At 38.9% G+C, this 17,151-nt stretch overlaps 2 long non-coding RNA genes across 2 annotated transcripts in view; one reads left to right on the top strand and one right to left on the bottom strand.

Annotated features, from left to right (window-relative positions):
• Positions 1-3,378: 3,378 nt before the first annotated feature.
• Positions 3,379-14,558, bottom strand: LOC118155757. Its single transcript, XR_004745996.1, has 4 exons — positions 14,227-14,558; positions 7,397-7,468; positions 3,629-3,725; positions 3,379-3,437 (listed from the first exon to the last, which is right to left on the bottom strand). It is a non-coding gene; the product is annotated as an uncharacterized LOC118155757 (long non-coding RNA).
• LOC118155758 overlaps positions 12,126-17,151 on the top strand; it is a 14,103-nt gene continuing 9,077 nt past the window's right edge. Inside the window, exons 1-2 of the long non-coding RNA XR_004745997.1 lie at positions 12,126-12,139; positions 13,692-13,700. This is a non-coding gene — a long non-coding RNA (uncharacterized LOC118155758). The remainder of the gene's footprint in view (positions 12,140-13,691; positions 13,701-17,151) is intronic.

Raw genomic sequence — 17,151 nt, 5'->3', positions numbered from 1 at the left:
TACCTGGAAATTTTGGCTAGAAGCCAACAGCAGGCAAATCAAGAAAGTAAATATTTTTAAATGTAGACTATTTTGGAAAGCATCCATTTACATATATGTGCGTTACATTAAACTCTTTTCCTTCCTAAACCCTTCTAGAAGTTCTCCCTGCAGAAGAGGCAACTATGTAAAATCTATGAACCGAAAAAGCCATCTCTTTGATCACCACCAAAATGATCACAGCATTAAAGATGTATGCATGATGAAGTGGCTAAAACACAAGCTACAATTGCTAAGGAAGTGCTTTGTGCAATCATTACCAGTTTAGGGGCTTCCTGTAGGAAAAGATGCAGCTTGACCACCATACTGTATAGAAGCAGCTGGACTGACTTTTTATTTTTTTAAAAAAAAGCTCAAACATGCAAAAAAAAATTGTATTGAAGTGAGTGAATTGTCGAGGGTGGAAAGGCCTTGCAGAGAGACAGATTTGGACAGATTGTAGAGCTGGGCAATCACCAACCGCATGAACTTTAACAAGAGCAAGTGCCAGGTCCTGCACCTGGGACGGGGCAACCCTGGCTATACATACAGACTGGGTGATGCGACACTGGAGAGCAGCCCCGCAGAGAGGGATCTGGGGGTTGTGGTGGACAGGAAGTTGAATATGAGCCAGCAGTGTGCCCTGGCAGCCAAGAGGGGAAACTGTACCCTGGGGTGCATCAAGCATGGCACTGCTAGTCGGTCGAGGGAAGGGATTGTCCTGCTCTGCGCTGGTGCGGCCTCACCTCGAGCACTGTGTGCAGTTCTGGGCACCACAGTACAGAAAGGATGTAAAACTGTTGGAGAGTGTCTAGAGAAGGGCTACAAAGATGGTGAAGGGCCTAGAGGAGAAGACGTATGAGGAGCAGTTGAGGTCAGTTGGCCTGTTCAACCTGGAAAAGAGGAGGCTGAGGGGAGACCTCATCGCATCCTACAGCTTCCTCATGAGGGGGAGTGGAGGGGCAGGCATCGATCTATTCTCTCTGGTGACCAGCAGTGGCTGGACCAGATGATCTTGAAGGTCTTTTCCAACCTTTATGATTCTATGATTCTATGACCTGAGGAAATAGAGTCAAGCTGTGACAGGGTTCAGGCTGGACATCAGGAAGAGGTTCTTCACTGAGAGGGTTGTCGTGCACTGGAACAGGCTCCCCAGGGATGTAGCCATGGCACCAAGCCCATCAGATTTTAAGAAGTGTTTGGACTGTGCTCTCAGTCATATAGTCTGAATTTCTGGGGACACCTGCGTGGAACCAGGAGTTGGACTGGATGATCCCCGTGGGTCTCTTCCATCTTGGGATATTCTATGATTCTGTGATTCTATGACTTGACAATACAGAATATTTAAGAACCATAACATTTAGGATAACAATCAAATATTATTTTAAGGACTTACTCTTAGATACCCAGTTTAAAAAGGACCAAATTTTAATAACCAATAATGATGATGAGAAACATTGAAGAGTTTAAAAACCATTCAAAAGGAGATCTGGCTCAAGGGTAAAGGTGCATGATGCCTGTTTGATTGTTATCTGAAACTGGGCTTAGAAAGAAATTGACCAGGTGATTTATTGATCACTATAGAACCCTCAAACTCTACAGGAAAACAAACAAACAAAAACCAAACATAAACAAAAATCATGCAGCAAAGCCAACAAGGTTTTATTTCCCATTTCTTTCTGTGTAACATCTGAGTGAGGGGTTAAGGAGCTGTTAGATTTTTTAAAGCTTTCTAATTCCTTATTATATGACTAGTTAAGAAAATAAGATGAACCAACAGCACAACCCTAAGAAATTTGTTTCCCTAGGAAGCCTGTCTGAAAACTTTGGTAATTAGAAATGATAGGTGCTTTAGGCAGTCACAGGCTCTACTTAGTACCCTAGGGCAGGATTAGCTGTTCATAGGATACATTTGTGTCAACTGTTTGGAAACACACCTAACCATAGAGACACTGTGCCAACCCCACCCAATACCGTTACTTCCCTTGTCTTAAGAAATTGTTCTTAATTTGGTGACCCTGCTTGAGCAGCGGGGTTGGACTAGATGATCTCTGGAGGTCTCTTCCAACCTCAACCATTCTGTGATTCTGTGATTCTGTGATTAATCTGAATACTCCTTGATATAATTTGAATATACCATGATGGAATTTTAATCCATTATTTCTTTCCAGATCACTAGAGACATCAAGAATTTATTCCCTTTGTCTTCCCTGAAGCCTTTTATACATTTGAAGATTAATATACATTTTTTCTTTCTCTCTTCTGATTGAGAGACCCTGCTTGTCCATTCTTTCTCTGTGGCTTCTGTGATTCATCACAAACCCAGACATCATCTCCATCAGATCTTTTACCAGAGCTTCCTAGGTTTTAGTATTTTTCACGTGGAAGCAGAGTGAAATGACCTGAACTTTGAAGTTCAGGTCCAAAAGAGAAAATACCAAGTCTTTGCTATGTAAAGAACAAACCTATGCTAACTAGAATGAATGTAAGGACAAGAGGGATTTGAACAAGAAATAAGCTTTGGAAACAAGCTCACTGTGCTTCACAGTGAAGACAATTACATTTTTAGTGAGCTCCACATTTTTTCAGGAATACCATGCAAAGACTGATTGATGGCTTAAAAGTTTCAGTTTTACAATCACATCTCTTCATCCATATTTCTGGCTGGCTTGATCTATCTATAAACTGCAGGAAAGCAAAGACTTACTTTCTTTTGTAAAGTAGGATACTCTGGAATAAGGTACAAAATCACAGAAAACACTTTTTATTTTTTATTTTTTATTTTTATTTTTTGCCTTTTGCTTTTGGAGGAGAGTTTTCTAGGAATCCTACTGAAACAGAAATCACCATATACCACCAACTTCTTCCAAAAGCAGTTTGTGGCTCATGCCTTCTTTTTTCAATTCTATCCACAAATGTAGTGGTAGGTTCTGTGGCAGTTTTTATCTAAGCATTAAGAAAAGACAATTCATGTATCTGTCTTGTTCTACTGTATTTACTTTATAAAATCTCTAACATAAATAATCTAATTTCATCCTGGAATGTCTTAAATTATTCCAGGTATAGATACTATTGAAATAAAATGAGCAGAATATTATCATAAAATATATTTTCAGTATCTCACTTTATTATAAAAAATTCTTCTGTATTGCCTTTTCTTTATGTTCCACTTATTGGCGTGTTTAAGGACAGATGTTTTCTGCTCTAATTTCTGTAAAGAGAGGTTACAGAGCTCCACCTACATGCAGTTTCATGGAATTATGATAATCAGTTTGGTCAACAGTGGGTGATCCGTATACACACAGTTCCTGAGACAGACAGTAATCAATTACATCCCAAATTTAGGAATCAGAAGATGGAACTCGATATATTTTGGTCAACTTCAGCTCGGAGCTTCTGTATCCAACAAAGTTGTAAAACTGAAAAGAAAAACAAATTCTGGGTAACAAGACTTGAGGCATTCAGAGCAGAGGGTAGTAGCTAGCAAAATAATTTCAAAGCAAGTTCAAGAAGTGTGCATTTGGAATACAGAGAAGAAGCATAATTATATCTCATGGCTAACAGAGAAATAGCAAATATGCATTGAGCAAAAATGCTTTACAGGCATTACCAGTTATAAATTGGTGGTTCAGGAGTGTTTTGTAGCATTCATTTGCAAACATTTGCATGTCGTCATTTCAATGCAATGGAAGGAGACCAACTGCCAGCTGAAATACAATAGGAAGATGGTGAAAAATAAATAAATCCTACTTTGCAATTTATCTGCTTGCAAATCCAGAGACCAAACCTGTTCAGCCCAGTATGGCAGTCACTGCCTTTTAGCAGTCAGGGTAATAAGCTTTATAGCAGGTGCATTTTCAGCCAAAGAACAGAAGCAGGACAGTTTGACACATGGAAGATCAAGAATAAAAAGACTGTACTATTATCTCTGTCAAGCAGCAGTGTTCTTTTACACTGGAAAGGAAGGGAAGACTTTCCTGCAAAAGGTGTGCAGTGGAGTGTAGAAGGAAGAATATTATTATTCCCTGATCTACCTACCTTATCTCAAGTCCCACATATCCTGTTGATGGCTCTCCATCAAAGATGAAAACCTCCTATCTTGGGTTCCATAGATAGTCCCATAGACTGACTTGCCATAGCTCTACCAGCCCTTCTTCCAATATTTTATGGTCCCATTTAGCTTTAGGGACCCTCAGCATTAGAACCTCAGGATGTGACTACTTAATAGCTTGCTGTTTCTTATCCTGAGCGTAGTGCAGTTCTTAGACATATTTAAAAGATCAGACACATTCTGTTGCTCTGAAAATGCTAATTACAAACCGTGGTACTAGTAAAAGGCTACCTGCAGAGTAATCTAAAGCTAAATCTCTGATTAGCAAAAGCTAAATCCATATGCATTTGCTGATGCATATCATTAAAGTTGCTGAATCTCTGGAGCTGCCTTTTTTAAAAAAAAAAAAATAATAAAAAAAAAAGCTTTCTAATAGAGGAATTTTGCTCAAATAGCAAAGGACTGAAAGTAAAGACTGTGGTATTGTTTTTGCATTTCATGAAACTGGATATAACTGTCAACTATAACTCCTCTACTTGCCAACTCATTTCCTTGATCAGTGATCAGTACATTAGTAAAATTTAATTGTTTCTAAAAAAAAAAAGTTACATTTCTGTATATTATGCATTATATATAGTCACAGTATAATGATGAAAGAAAAGAAGTTGAAGAAAGGCTTGTATGCAGGAAATTTTGCATTTATTTATTTATTATTATTGTTTATTATTGGCCTGCTGGAAGACATTACCTTTTCCTCCATACCTTTCTGTAAAAAGGCATTTCTTAGTAGTATCACAGTATTATAACTTCATGAAAAATCAAGCAGATGTCTTATTATGGCTAAAGCTTTTTTAAAAACTTGATTTTTTATCCTTTAATTCCTGCATAAACTCTTTTTCAGTGTGATGAGATGTCGTCATATGGCAATTTAAATACAGAGGCTTGTTGAAACGTGTAAATGCTGCCTCCTGGCGACTCACTGTAAGGCTACAGGATAGGGGAATCTCAAATGGCTTCTCAGGCTTATACACAGAAATCAGATGAGCATTTTATTTGTATCTAACTTCAGAACAGACTTAATCACACCTGTATTTGTTACTTAACAATGAATTGTTTTCTTCACAAGAACTGTCAAAGTTAACTAAGCACCCGACTGTGCAACAAGTCATTCTTATTTTCCTGCCAGGAGGAAAGAGCTGGAGTTTTACTTCATGTATGCTCAGTCTGGCTCTTATTTTGAAATGTTAGAGAATGTAATATGGAATATGATGTAGACAAATATTTTAAATTATATGAAACAGGGTAGTGGAGAAAACATGAAAATAGAAGGTAGTTAACAAGTGTAAAACTTAAAACATATCTAAACACTGCCTTCTCCTTTCCTCCCCTCTAGCATTACTCTGAAGACCAACATTACTAAAATGCAGATTTTTCTCCATAGTTTAATTCTTAGGAAATATAACCAGACATCCTTAACTCTGTCTGTGTGCTCATCCTGTACAATGAGTAATATGTAGGCAAAGAGATGCTGTGTGCAATATTAAATGGTATTCAACACTGTATCGACCACACTATGGGGCAGAAATTAGCTGACGTGGCAGGCATGCAATGCTACATCCACTGAAGCCACTGCTCTCTGCAAGGCTAGAACTTGCCAGGTTTTGTATGCTGTCCTGGTGAGACAGACCTGTGACTGAGCACCAAATGGATGCCATATTCTTTAAACCTTCTTACTGTCTTTCTTGATGCTTTTATTCATCTATGAATTCTTTTCACAGACAAATCTTTGTTATTCCACCCTACTTTGCTACTGCTACACCTATGTTTAATATGACTGGTTCTGCTGGTTGCGTGAGGCAGACAGGACTCAAAGATAATTAGTATTTGCACCGCTGACCTGAAAGAGGATTTGCATTTGTTTTTTGGACCTGAAGGTGTATGTGCTCCATTCTGTTCACACTGATATGCCAGCACAAAGGAACGGAAACTGGATTAGCTGTGTTTGCCTGGAAATTAAGCAATCCTTGGGTGGCACAACGATGATATGTGTGACTCTTACCACCAGCTTCTTCCCAGTTGTGGGAATATGGAACATTCCAAAGATGTGACAGCATGGCCACAATAATTCACACTCCAGCTACCTTTGACTAGAAAATTAAAATACTTCATCAGTTTTGTCATGTAAGCTTTTGAAAAGAGGGCTGTATAGGACTACAAGTAAAGAATTATGATACATTTATTCTTTAACATTCGTTCTGGGTAGAGTTATTACCAGCTGCACAGGGTTTAACAGAATAGCAATTTAGACTTTTAATTTTCACTTGTAATTTCTCCAAAATATTTACTGTATATATACACTGAGGTGTTACTGAAAAGCTGTGCAGGAAAGTTGTCTTCAGCTGAGGATAGAAAGGAGATAGGAGTGTGTCCAAATGGCAACTGCCAGCTGTATTTTCAAACAGTATGCAGAAAACTGTCTGGCTAAACAAGGATTAGGCCCCTGGTTCAAAGCTTTATGAAGAAATCATGGAGAAATCCTCTGTAAACCAGATTAGCTATTCTATGTTCTCATGAACATAAGCAAAAAAATTATGGACTGAAATGATTATTCCTTTGGTTATTAATAGCCACACATTATCACTCAGGTGAGCATTAAAGGCTGGCAGACCAAAATGCTTTCCTCCAGACTTCCAGGCTGGTCACTTCCCTGTGGCATAACTGAGTAGCTAGGATCAAGGCAACAGACAGACCACATCCACATAGTCCACTGCAACAGAGGTACTACAAGCAAGAATGGGCTGTGTTCACTGTTAGGTACATTTTTACTGTTTACGGCTTTGCTTAATAGTCTGGCTGTTTTAATAGTGTGTCTGGTTAACAAGCAGTTATTTCTCTGAAGCACAAAGAGATTTCTGAGTAACATTGACTATTCAATTATTCAGCTAGCTAGTTGCAGCTAATAAATCAAAGCTCTTCTCATTCTTTTATCCTAATATTCTGGCCTCATTTCTAAAAGTAGTGCCTCAATATGTGCTGTGCATGTGATAGATTTACTTATGAATCCAATCCTATAGGCATTCTACAGCTTTGCAGACACATCTGTTAGGACATTCTTTTCTTTTTTATTTTTTTTTTTTTCCCCAGCTATAGAGAATATGTACATCAAGCTCCTACAAAACAGCAGCAAAAAATCACATTCATTTACAGGAGCATACAGTGACATATTTGTCATAATCTTCAATGAGGTGATGCATTCATTAAAAATATAAAATAATAATAAAAATATAAAATAATAAAATATAAAATAATAAAGTGTGTGATACTCACAGCTCCGTATTTCCTTAAACATGAAAGACAGTAATATTTTCCATGTGAAAACCTGCTGCCCCTCACTGGTTTCTAAAAGAAACAATGGAACAATGGCATCAGTCACTCAGAACAGTAAGGACCTGTTTAGAATCCACAGCTTTTAGTTAATAACTAAATCAAGAATAGCATGATGTCAAGGAATACCCAGTAAACAGAGCTAATCATGATGCCTTGTTGGTCTACTTACTTACTAAGCCTAGCACATGCACCTTCTTCTCTCCAGTGATTGTTGTCATTTCCCAAAGAATGACAATGAACTTTGAGTTAGATTATAGCTAGAGGTCATAGCTGATCCTGGAAATGGCACAGAGGAAAATGCTGTAGTAAAGAAAATCTGAAATTCTTCAGAAAGCCCTATGTTTAGAAACATTTAGTGTTTGCAGCTACAGAATGAGGCAATGTGACCTGCAAGCAGTTCATGTGTTCAAAACAAAATTCTTCACTGAGTAAAGAAAATAATGCTGGGATTCCTCATCTGAAATAACATCTAGTCTCTTCAACCACTAATAGCATGAATAAACAACAAGGATGTAGCAGAGGGTTATGGTAATGAAAGTGCAATTCATCTGAAGAAGCTTATGTAATTGGATTATATTTATATAACCTCCCTTTTTGCAGCACCTCATTGCTCTGTACTCTTATAAAGTGCTTGATTTTACAAGAATCAAGCCAGGCAAATAACGACTGAACACAGATGGGAAACCAAATTAAAAGAAAGAATTGGAGCTACATTCATACTGATTCACAAAATTAACTTCACTATCATAAATGCCTCCTTCATTGGTGCCGTAGGGTCTTCCAGCCTTGTAGAAGCAGTGCTCTGAATTGCTGTGTGCACTCCTAAGCCTGGATACCTCAGCAGTGGCAAAACCAAACGTTTGTACTGAGAGCAAGTGGCCTGAATGGGGCCCTAAAGAGCTTTTTCATGGTCATGATTTATTTGAAGTAAAACAGACAGCTGTAGTTAGATGTTTCACAAGTCCTGCTGGTCAGGTAGGAATAATTTTGGGGAAGCAGTAGTTCTGTAAGTAATCCTTTAATGTAATGACAATTTTAGGTGAGCCAGAGCAAAGTGCAGTCTCCTCTATCCAGCTTTCTAAGGTCTTGTAAGTTTTTGGCAGATATTCACACACCCGTTTTACCCCATGATTCCTTTCTTCCCCACAGCTAGTTAGTCCCTCTCTTCTCTGCGACCTTTTTTCCATTTAAGAGACCAAAAGCCTTATTTTCAATTCAACTGAAGATGATTATAATTGATGTGAATTATGCAAAGCCTCTTGTCACATTTTCCATTCTGGCTGATTCAAAGCCCTGGATCTCAAACACCACTCTGCACTGCTGTTCCAGGTCTGATTCTATAGATCAAATCAATTTCTAGTTTCAGAGATCTTTGTCTAGTTGATCATATTAGCAATTATGGTCTGTATGAACATAACTCACAATATTTAAATGTGAGTTAGTGGATGAATACCATCAGATGAAAGTGTCCTTTAGTAAGTCCTTTGTAATACATAAATAACTCTGCTGAGAGCAAAACAAAGGCCCTTTGTGTTATTGCAGAGTGGAGCCAAAAATGTTCTCGAAGCAAAGTTTGTTTTCAATATAATTACATACAGCTCATACATAAAGCAGCTTGCCATGCTGTAGCCAAAAATGTAGTCCTTTAGATTCCATGAACATCTCCATCTATCTATATTAACAATAGGAACAAATATATGGTAAGACTGTTTATATTTCACTGGTTCCTTTATTTTATTCTACTTGATACATTACTTGTTGTCTAAAGACACAGTCCTGCAAGAATCTTACTGCTGGCACAAATATCTGCCTGTACAAATGGCCTTGCAGCACTGGGAGCCCTGTGAGTGAATTCAGGACTGTTTTGATATGTTTTGGGATAGTGCCTGTTACTGATTGTGACTGGGGACTTTAAAAGCTGCAGTGACAGAACAGAGCAGAAAATGCAGAAAATATTTTCTAAGACACTACAGAAAAGGATGAAAACAAAATCTTAGATAATTTCTTTATATTAGGTGTGCTAAGAACAGGAGAAGATATTCAAACTTCCCAGTGAAAGCTTAGATGCCTAAGAAATTATTTTAGGAAAATGAACACATCCCCAGACACCTGATATTAGCCAGCTGATAGATCAGATGAAGCATCCTGTCAGGATGATCCATTTGGAGACTTCTCAACAATTAAATAACCCTTCTGCACTTGAAATGATGGAAATAAATCCTAATCCCTCAATGCTGATGGGAGAACACTCCCTCCAAGAAAGCACCATAACTCATCTGGAAAATTTTGTTCTTTAGTTATTTTTCCTCACATACCTGCATCCTTCCCTTCCACAGTATAATGACTGTAGAGCCAGATGCCTATCATAACCAATTCTCCATTGTGTTTTCACTTGTATATCAGTATTTAACATCTTTCTTTCTGAATGCACTAACAGAACAGCAAGTGATGATAATCCACAGTGCAGTCTCATTACTCAGTACTGTATATTTCTTTGCCGCTGCAACATGTTTATGTGGTTCCAGGAAGAATCTCCACTACAGAAATAATTTTCCTTGTATAGAAGTCCATAGTCAGTAAAGGGCTGCTATAGCTGGACAGTAGGGATGTGACATCTATGCCACACTGAGACGTGAAACAGACCAAAGGAGAGCTGGTAGCTGAAACACCTCAGGACAACATAAAAGCTTCCTCTAAAATCCTTCCAGGGACAGGTCAAGTCCCTGGAGGTCTCAGATCAAAGTAGACAAGATCTGCACTGAGCACATTTTACTTTGCTAAGAGAACATGAACCATGAATGTCACCGAAGGGTCTAGGTCTCTAGAAATTTTCTCTTACTTTGAGGAAAAGTCAATTTCCATCTCTGCTTCTGAATTATTTTTTTTCGTGAAGCAGAAGGCAGTTGTGATCCTGACACAACCTAGACAACTGGAACAGTACATAGATATTATTTCCACCAACAGGCTGGGAACCACATCATCAGATATCCCTAGTCCTCTTATTCTTCCCATCTGCTACTATCACCTGCATCCACTCATGTAATAGCAAAAAATGTGAATAAGGAAGGCATCCTAAACCCTTTTGCATTTCTCACACAAGCAAGCAGGCTAGACCACAGTCTTGTCCTAAATCACTATCCGTTTAGCCTAGAAATACTAATGGCACACCAAGCTGTGCAGGAGTGTTGATCTGGTTAAGCCTGGGAAGACTCCGTGGAGGGATCTGGTCAGGCTAGGTCAATGGGCTGCACCCAGCTGCGTGGCATTCAACAGGGCTAACCACTGGGTGCTGCACTTGGGGCATAACGACCCCTTGTAGTGTACAGGCTTGGGGAAGGTGGCTGGAAAGTTGCTTGGCAGAAAAGGATCTGGGGGTGTTAGTCTACTGCCAGCTGAATGTCAGCCAGCTGTGGCCCAGCTGGACAAGAGGGCCAACGGCCTCCTGGCCTGCCCCAGAAATGGTGTGGCCAGCAGGACTAGGGAAGGAATTGTCCCCTTGAATGCAGCCATGGTGAGACTGCATCTTGAGCACTGTCTTCAGTTTTGGGACCCTCACTACAATAAATTAAGCTGCTTTTTATCAAAAAGAAGTAAGATCTGCTCCAAGGATCAATATGCATTTTATACTTATTGTTAAACCCCTGGTAATAAAATTGTTTAAATGACTTCTTGTCTAAATAGTTTCAAAGTAACTGGTAAGCTGCACTGACAAAAGTACTTCTTGTTCTGAGAGACAGATGAAGAGGTAAACCCAGTCATGATGAGTATTCTCTGTCGGGGAAGGAAAACTCTCTACACACTTTTCCAACGTGTGTCACGAGTGAAAACTGGCAGATACAGGATCCACCAAAGAACCTACAAGTTCATAAAATCACAGAATCATAGAACCATCTGGGTTGGCAAAGACCTTCAAGATCATCAAGTTCAACCATCAGCATGACCTGCCAAGTTCCAATGCTAGGCCATGTCCCATAGTGCTGCATCCACACATCTTATAAATAACTCCAGGGAAGGGGACTCCACCACTTGCCTGGGCAGCCTTTTCCAATGCTTGACCACCTTCTCTGTGAACCAATTCTTCATAATGCCCACTCTGAACCTTCCCTGGCACAATTTGAGACTGTTTCCTCCTGTCTAAGATATCACTTCTAAATTTAAAATTGAAGCAGGAAACAAACAAACAAAAATTAACAATGGGATTTTGGACTCTTGAAACTTTAAGCAAAGGTAACTGAGTCTGCCAGGGCAGGACCACCTGTAGCAAATCTCAAGGTAATGCTGCACCTCAGTTTCAAAACAAAGAACCCACATTTATATCTCTGCAAACTAATACCACACTGGCAGTCTGGGCTGTAAGTTTTATCTTTGTACACTCTACCTGCATTCCAATAAAAATTTCGTACTTAAATAAGGAAAATATTGATCAGATTCACTAGATACCTAATGGAAAAACTAAAAAAGTCAGGCTGACATTTTTACTAAAAATATCATTTAAATATGGGGAATTTAAACAACTTAGTGCTCACTGAAGAGGTATTTCCAGAAAATGTATATGCCAAAGTAGAAGTAAAGTAGAAGTGTTTTATGTGGTTTTCTATGCACACCCCTATAATGGTGTTTCAGTGTATCCTGCATTCACAAGCATTATGGGTTCCTAAAGACAGATCAGTTCAAAACATTCCTGTTAACACAGTGACTGAAGGTATGCACACAAGAAACCATACATGTTTTCTGGTAAAAATGAAAACCTTGTTTTTTGGGAACAGATATTGCTCAGTGCCAAGTTGTGCCATCTGCAGAACGATAGAGCCATAAAGGATGATCTCTCTCTATCAGCTGAATTCCCCATGAGTACGTCTTTGATCTGTGGGCAATTGCATGACTTAGCTGAAGTTTCTGGGCATGATAATTATCTTACATTCAGCCTATTTGAGGAAACAATTTAGAGGGACCCCTTTGTCTGGTGATGGCTAAAATAGGAGCAAATCAGTCACATGGGGACTGAGCCACACAGAGGCTGCAGCAACCACTGAGCTGCACGGTCCCATGGGCTCTCCCTGCGTGTGGGAAATAGCGCGGGCGTATGGGATTGATTTGAATGCAGAACAGTGTGTGTGCGTGCATGCGTTTGTATATGCATGCATATGTATACATGTGTAACAAACAGAGCAGTGAAGAGAAACTCTGCTGATACAAACAAGTCAGCAAAAAAAGCAAGACCCAAGCAGAGAAACAGCAGCTGGAACGTGACCATGAACAAAAACTAGAGCAAGCAAGAGGTTTGCGGCTGCCTGTGCTGAAAAAGGCTTGGAACAGAGAACAGAGAAACTTGCTCCTGTTACTTGAATTTAAATATACTCAGATAAATATGTTGTGCTTCTGTAAAAGCACCGGTTTACATTAAAAAACACCTAACTGCATTTTCAGTTTCTTCTTTTACAGGAAATATCCCAAGATTCATCCCAAAAATTATTCATGCCAAAACAGGGAAACAACATACAGGTAGAAAATTTGGGAAGCTATACAGGAACTGGAACTAAAATCTAAAATAAGAAGATTATCTGGAATGTATCTGCAGCTAGTTTAATTCCTTGGGTTTGGGTGTATGTGTTTGAAATTGAAATAAGTAATACCTTCAGCTACTTGATTTATGATAGTTACACAACACCAGGTCTGCAGCTTATGTTTATATAAAACTGTTGTCTAAAAAAAAAAAAAAAAAAAAAATGGGTTGCAATTTAGTTTTGATGAGAGAGAACCTTCTTAGTGTTCTCTAGCCAAGTAATAACTCCAGAATGCAGACAGCTGTCTTTCTCTAGCCTGCTTGTTCCTTGTTCCATCTATTAGAAAGCAAATAAAATTGCACAGACCAATAATGCTAAAGAGAACAGTAGAAGTTCTTACTGAATGAAATCACCATATTGGAAAGGAAAATATACCACATATGTATTACAAATTAATTGCACAATATTCATGACTTCCCTTACCACACAAAAGAAGATATAAAAAAGAAGAGATAATGTAGTGATTCAACTGGACTCATATATTACATTATATTTCAGGGTATCTGGGTTCTGCATATACTACTTTGGTTGAGGTACAAACCTCAACTTGCTGAATACTGGAATATATTCAGAATATTATTTTCCTCCTATTGTTATTGAAAGAACTTATAAGAAGTTGTAAATGATGCTCCTTTTTTTAGAGGTGCCTCCTCCACAGGAGAAACAAGAAGCTACAAAAGGTCTTACAGCAACTGGGAGTTGTAACTAGGAATCAGAAACAACCTTGCAATTAGAAGTCCCAATAGCAAAATGAAAGAAAATGGAAGTAAAAAGTATGCAGTGCAGAGCTAGCCAAAGATAAAGGTAAAAAGATTATTGCTTTGATTTCAATTGTAATAATTTTAGAGGGAAGAAGGTAATAAAATAAAATATGTTTATCTCTATAATGCATATACTTATGTACAAGGGAGAAAATGAATTGAAATTTTTGAAAAAAAATATTTTAGGGTCAAAATTTAAATAAAATTTTATCACAAACCAGAAGGATTTTAAGTCAAATTAGGTTTTCTAAGGAGAATGTAGTAGAAGAAAAATTGTTTCCTTAAACAAAAAGTGCAGTTGGATATTATTTGGGGCATCCAAAGAAGGCCAAACAACAAGAACGCAAGTGATGGAGTTGGAGAGGAAGAAGGAAAACAATAATCAAATTATAAAGGAAAGAAAAGCAGAGAAAGTAGAACAGTAAGAATGAATCAAACTGCTTACCTCTTGCTGCAGTGCTCTGAAAGGTTTTATGTCTGACTTATCTTTTACACTTACAGTGTCCTGCCCAAGGATTTCAGTGTTTCACAACTGTTGAGATGCATCATCATAAGAATGCATTTCCCTCACAGTACACCCCACATTCTTTCAACCTCCTTTTTTCTTGACTTGCCTCACACCTGCATCATTGACGACAGTCCATCAAAGTTATTTACAGTGTGCTGCTGAGCCATCCGTCTGTCTGCAACTAGCTCATCACTTCAGATTCCCACCCAGCAGTTTCCTGTCCCTCTGCAGCTGCACCTCCCACTTCCTTCCAGGCTGCATCTCCTCAAGCTGACAAAGTTTATGGTGGTAAAATAGATGCATGTGGTTAAACTGGAGAAACTGCTTTTTTCAAGGTGCTCCAAGACCAAACCAAACAGTATTTATCCCTTATCCAGGCACCAAATAACTCTTCCTGAAGCCAAAAATGAAAAAAAAAGGTGTTTGGGGAGTGGGGGGGGGGGGGGGGAAGGGCTGCTGGGGAGGGGGAGAGGCGATGATTTTCTTTAAATCTCATTGATTCCTTCAATTTTTTTTGCCTGCAAGCAAAATGGTGTGCCTAGCTTCTGGGCTGAGAGGCAGAAACTTACATCCCAAATTGTCCAAAGGAAAAAAATCCAGTGCTATCAGTATGAAGAAGATGTAGCGTTAAACTGAAATTGTATGGTGAAGATGAGAACTACAAAGTAGACTGTATGACAGGATATCATGAAGTGTCGGTTAAGAGGACGTGTGCTGCTGGCTGAAGAGAAACACAGAGGTTTGGCCTGCCATGTGGAAGCCCAGCCAGACCAACTGTTTTCAACACTGGTATCATCTGGTCCTAAAAAAGAAGAAGCAAACAAACTTAAAAGCAAACAAACAAGCCTTTCCTTGCAAATTAAGGTTTTCCTCCCAAGGTAAAGAAGAAAATGGTTAATAAGGGCTAGTTAATGTTTACCCTGTATCCATTCCAGCCCATAGAAAAGTGCAATCATTCTTTCAGGAAAACACAGACTGTAGCATGGTAAATTATGGTATTTGAAGAGCGATGCATGGCTGTCAAACTGTAATAGGAACAGCATCTCAGATTATCTGATATTCAATGGCACATGCTCTGAAAAAAGCTCAGACTGAGAAAAGTCAGCCAGGAAACATCAGTGCTGAACAGAGTCAGCAGGATGTAAAACAGTATTATTTATAAAAATCAGAAAAGATTAAAGCTAGAAAGGTCTCCAGGTATCCACCAAGGACCATAAAGACTGTGTGACAAATAGACCCACCACTGGGTCTCCTTTCAATCAGCCCAAAGGAACATCCTGACAAGAGGTGTGCCTAAGGGGAGGGCGTGCATGACACTGCCTCTCCTGCCAGCTTCAGCAAACGCTGGGCTGGAAGACAACTTGCACTCCTCCTATCACGTCTCTTCACTTGCGCCCTTTTGTTTCCCCAGTGTAGATCTTCTTGTTTCTGTTCCTCTCTCTATGCTGTCAGCTTATGTCAGCTGGTCAGATCACTATTTTTGGCAGCACCGATGAAGTCTAAAGCAGGGAGGCAGAGAAAAGCAATGCCTTGAAACAGCTCAGTGCTTATACAGGTTAGCCAAATCTTGGAGTCACTTTGTGCTGTGCTCAGTCTCCTCTAGCAACAACATCATAAATTAAAGTCAGGAGCAGAAACAGAAGGTACACTTTCTAACTTGGCCTTTCCCAACCCCCCTTTATTCTTTTGTGTGTGCTTGCCTTAATTTGTCATTGAAGAGGCAGATTTAGGCTTTCACTGCAACAATAACAACAGCAGCTCTGGCTCATCATCTTAATTTCTTCTTCATCCAAAAAGAGCAGTTATTATCATCTTTAATACCACCTAAAAGACAGCCAAATACAACAACTTCCCTTATAAGAAGCAAAACAAAACCAGCAACCACTACTGCAGCTATGAGGAAGGAAGTAAGAGATGTGGTTAAAATCTCACTCAACCATTTTCCCTGTTCTTTTATTTTTTTTTTTTACTTTTCTTTGTGGCTAACAAATGTTAAAACTTCTTGGCTTTTTTAGATGTGGGTATTTGCTGAAATACATTTGGTTGTCTCTGAATGGCCAGACCTTAACTACTTTGTATTATACAGTAGGTCATGTAAATAAATACCTCTGACCTTCCTGACTCATTTGTTCCAGTAAAACAGGCTTAAAGCTTCTAATTAATACAGGATGTCACTATCATCTTTCCATCCCCCACCAATGACTCCATAAACACTGTGCCATTGTTTCCTCATTATTTTCTTCTTCCCAGTGCTTCTCCTCTCACTGCTACAAGCTGACACTCCTTGGGTTACTTCCTCATCCCTACTGACTTAGGAGCCCCAGTCATTGCTGCTTTCCCCAGGAAAGAGCTGCTACTACACTAATTCCTTTACTCAGCTGAAAGGCAGTCCTTTATGCCAGACCCCAGAGTTTTAATAACTCCCTCCCGGTGACATAATCTTTCTGATACCTGAGAAAACATACTATTTCTGGCAATGACAAGATGAGGCCTGAATACCTTCTTATAGTTCATATCATTCATATTCTTGCCTTCAAGGTTCTGGCCTACAACAATGATTTGTCATCCCATTTCAGTTCAGAAGGCTCTCCTTTCTGGTCTCAGCAGCCATGGCAGCATGTCCATTTCTTTGATATTTATTTGAATCTTGGAAAGATTCTCTAAGCAAGCCAGGCTTCCAGATACCTATCCACTCCCAATTTTTTATTCTTTACTAATATCACATGATCTAGACCATATAAAGCCAAAGGACTTCACCTAATATTGAAACTGCAGAAGGTAAATCAAGTTAGACACCAGAAAACACTTTCCCATTAAAAAAAAAAAAAAAAAAAAAAAAAAAAAAAAAAAAAAAAAAAAAAA

This window comes from Oxyura jamaicensis, chromosome Z (genome assembly GCF_011077185.1).
Source record: "Oxyura jamaicensis isolate SHBP4307 breed ruddy duck chromosome Z, BPBGC_Ojam_1.0, whole genome shotgun sequence".
NCBI lineage: Eukaryota > Metazoa > Chordata > Aves > Anseriformes > Anatidae > Oxyura > Oxyura jamaicensis.
This window is presented reverse-complemented; position numbering and strand designations above follow the sequence as displayed.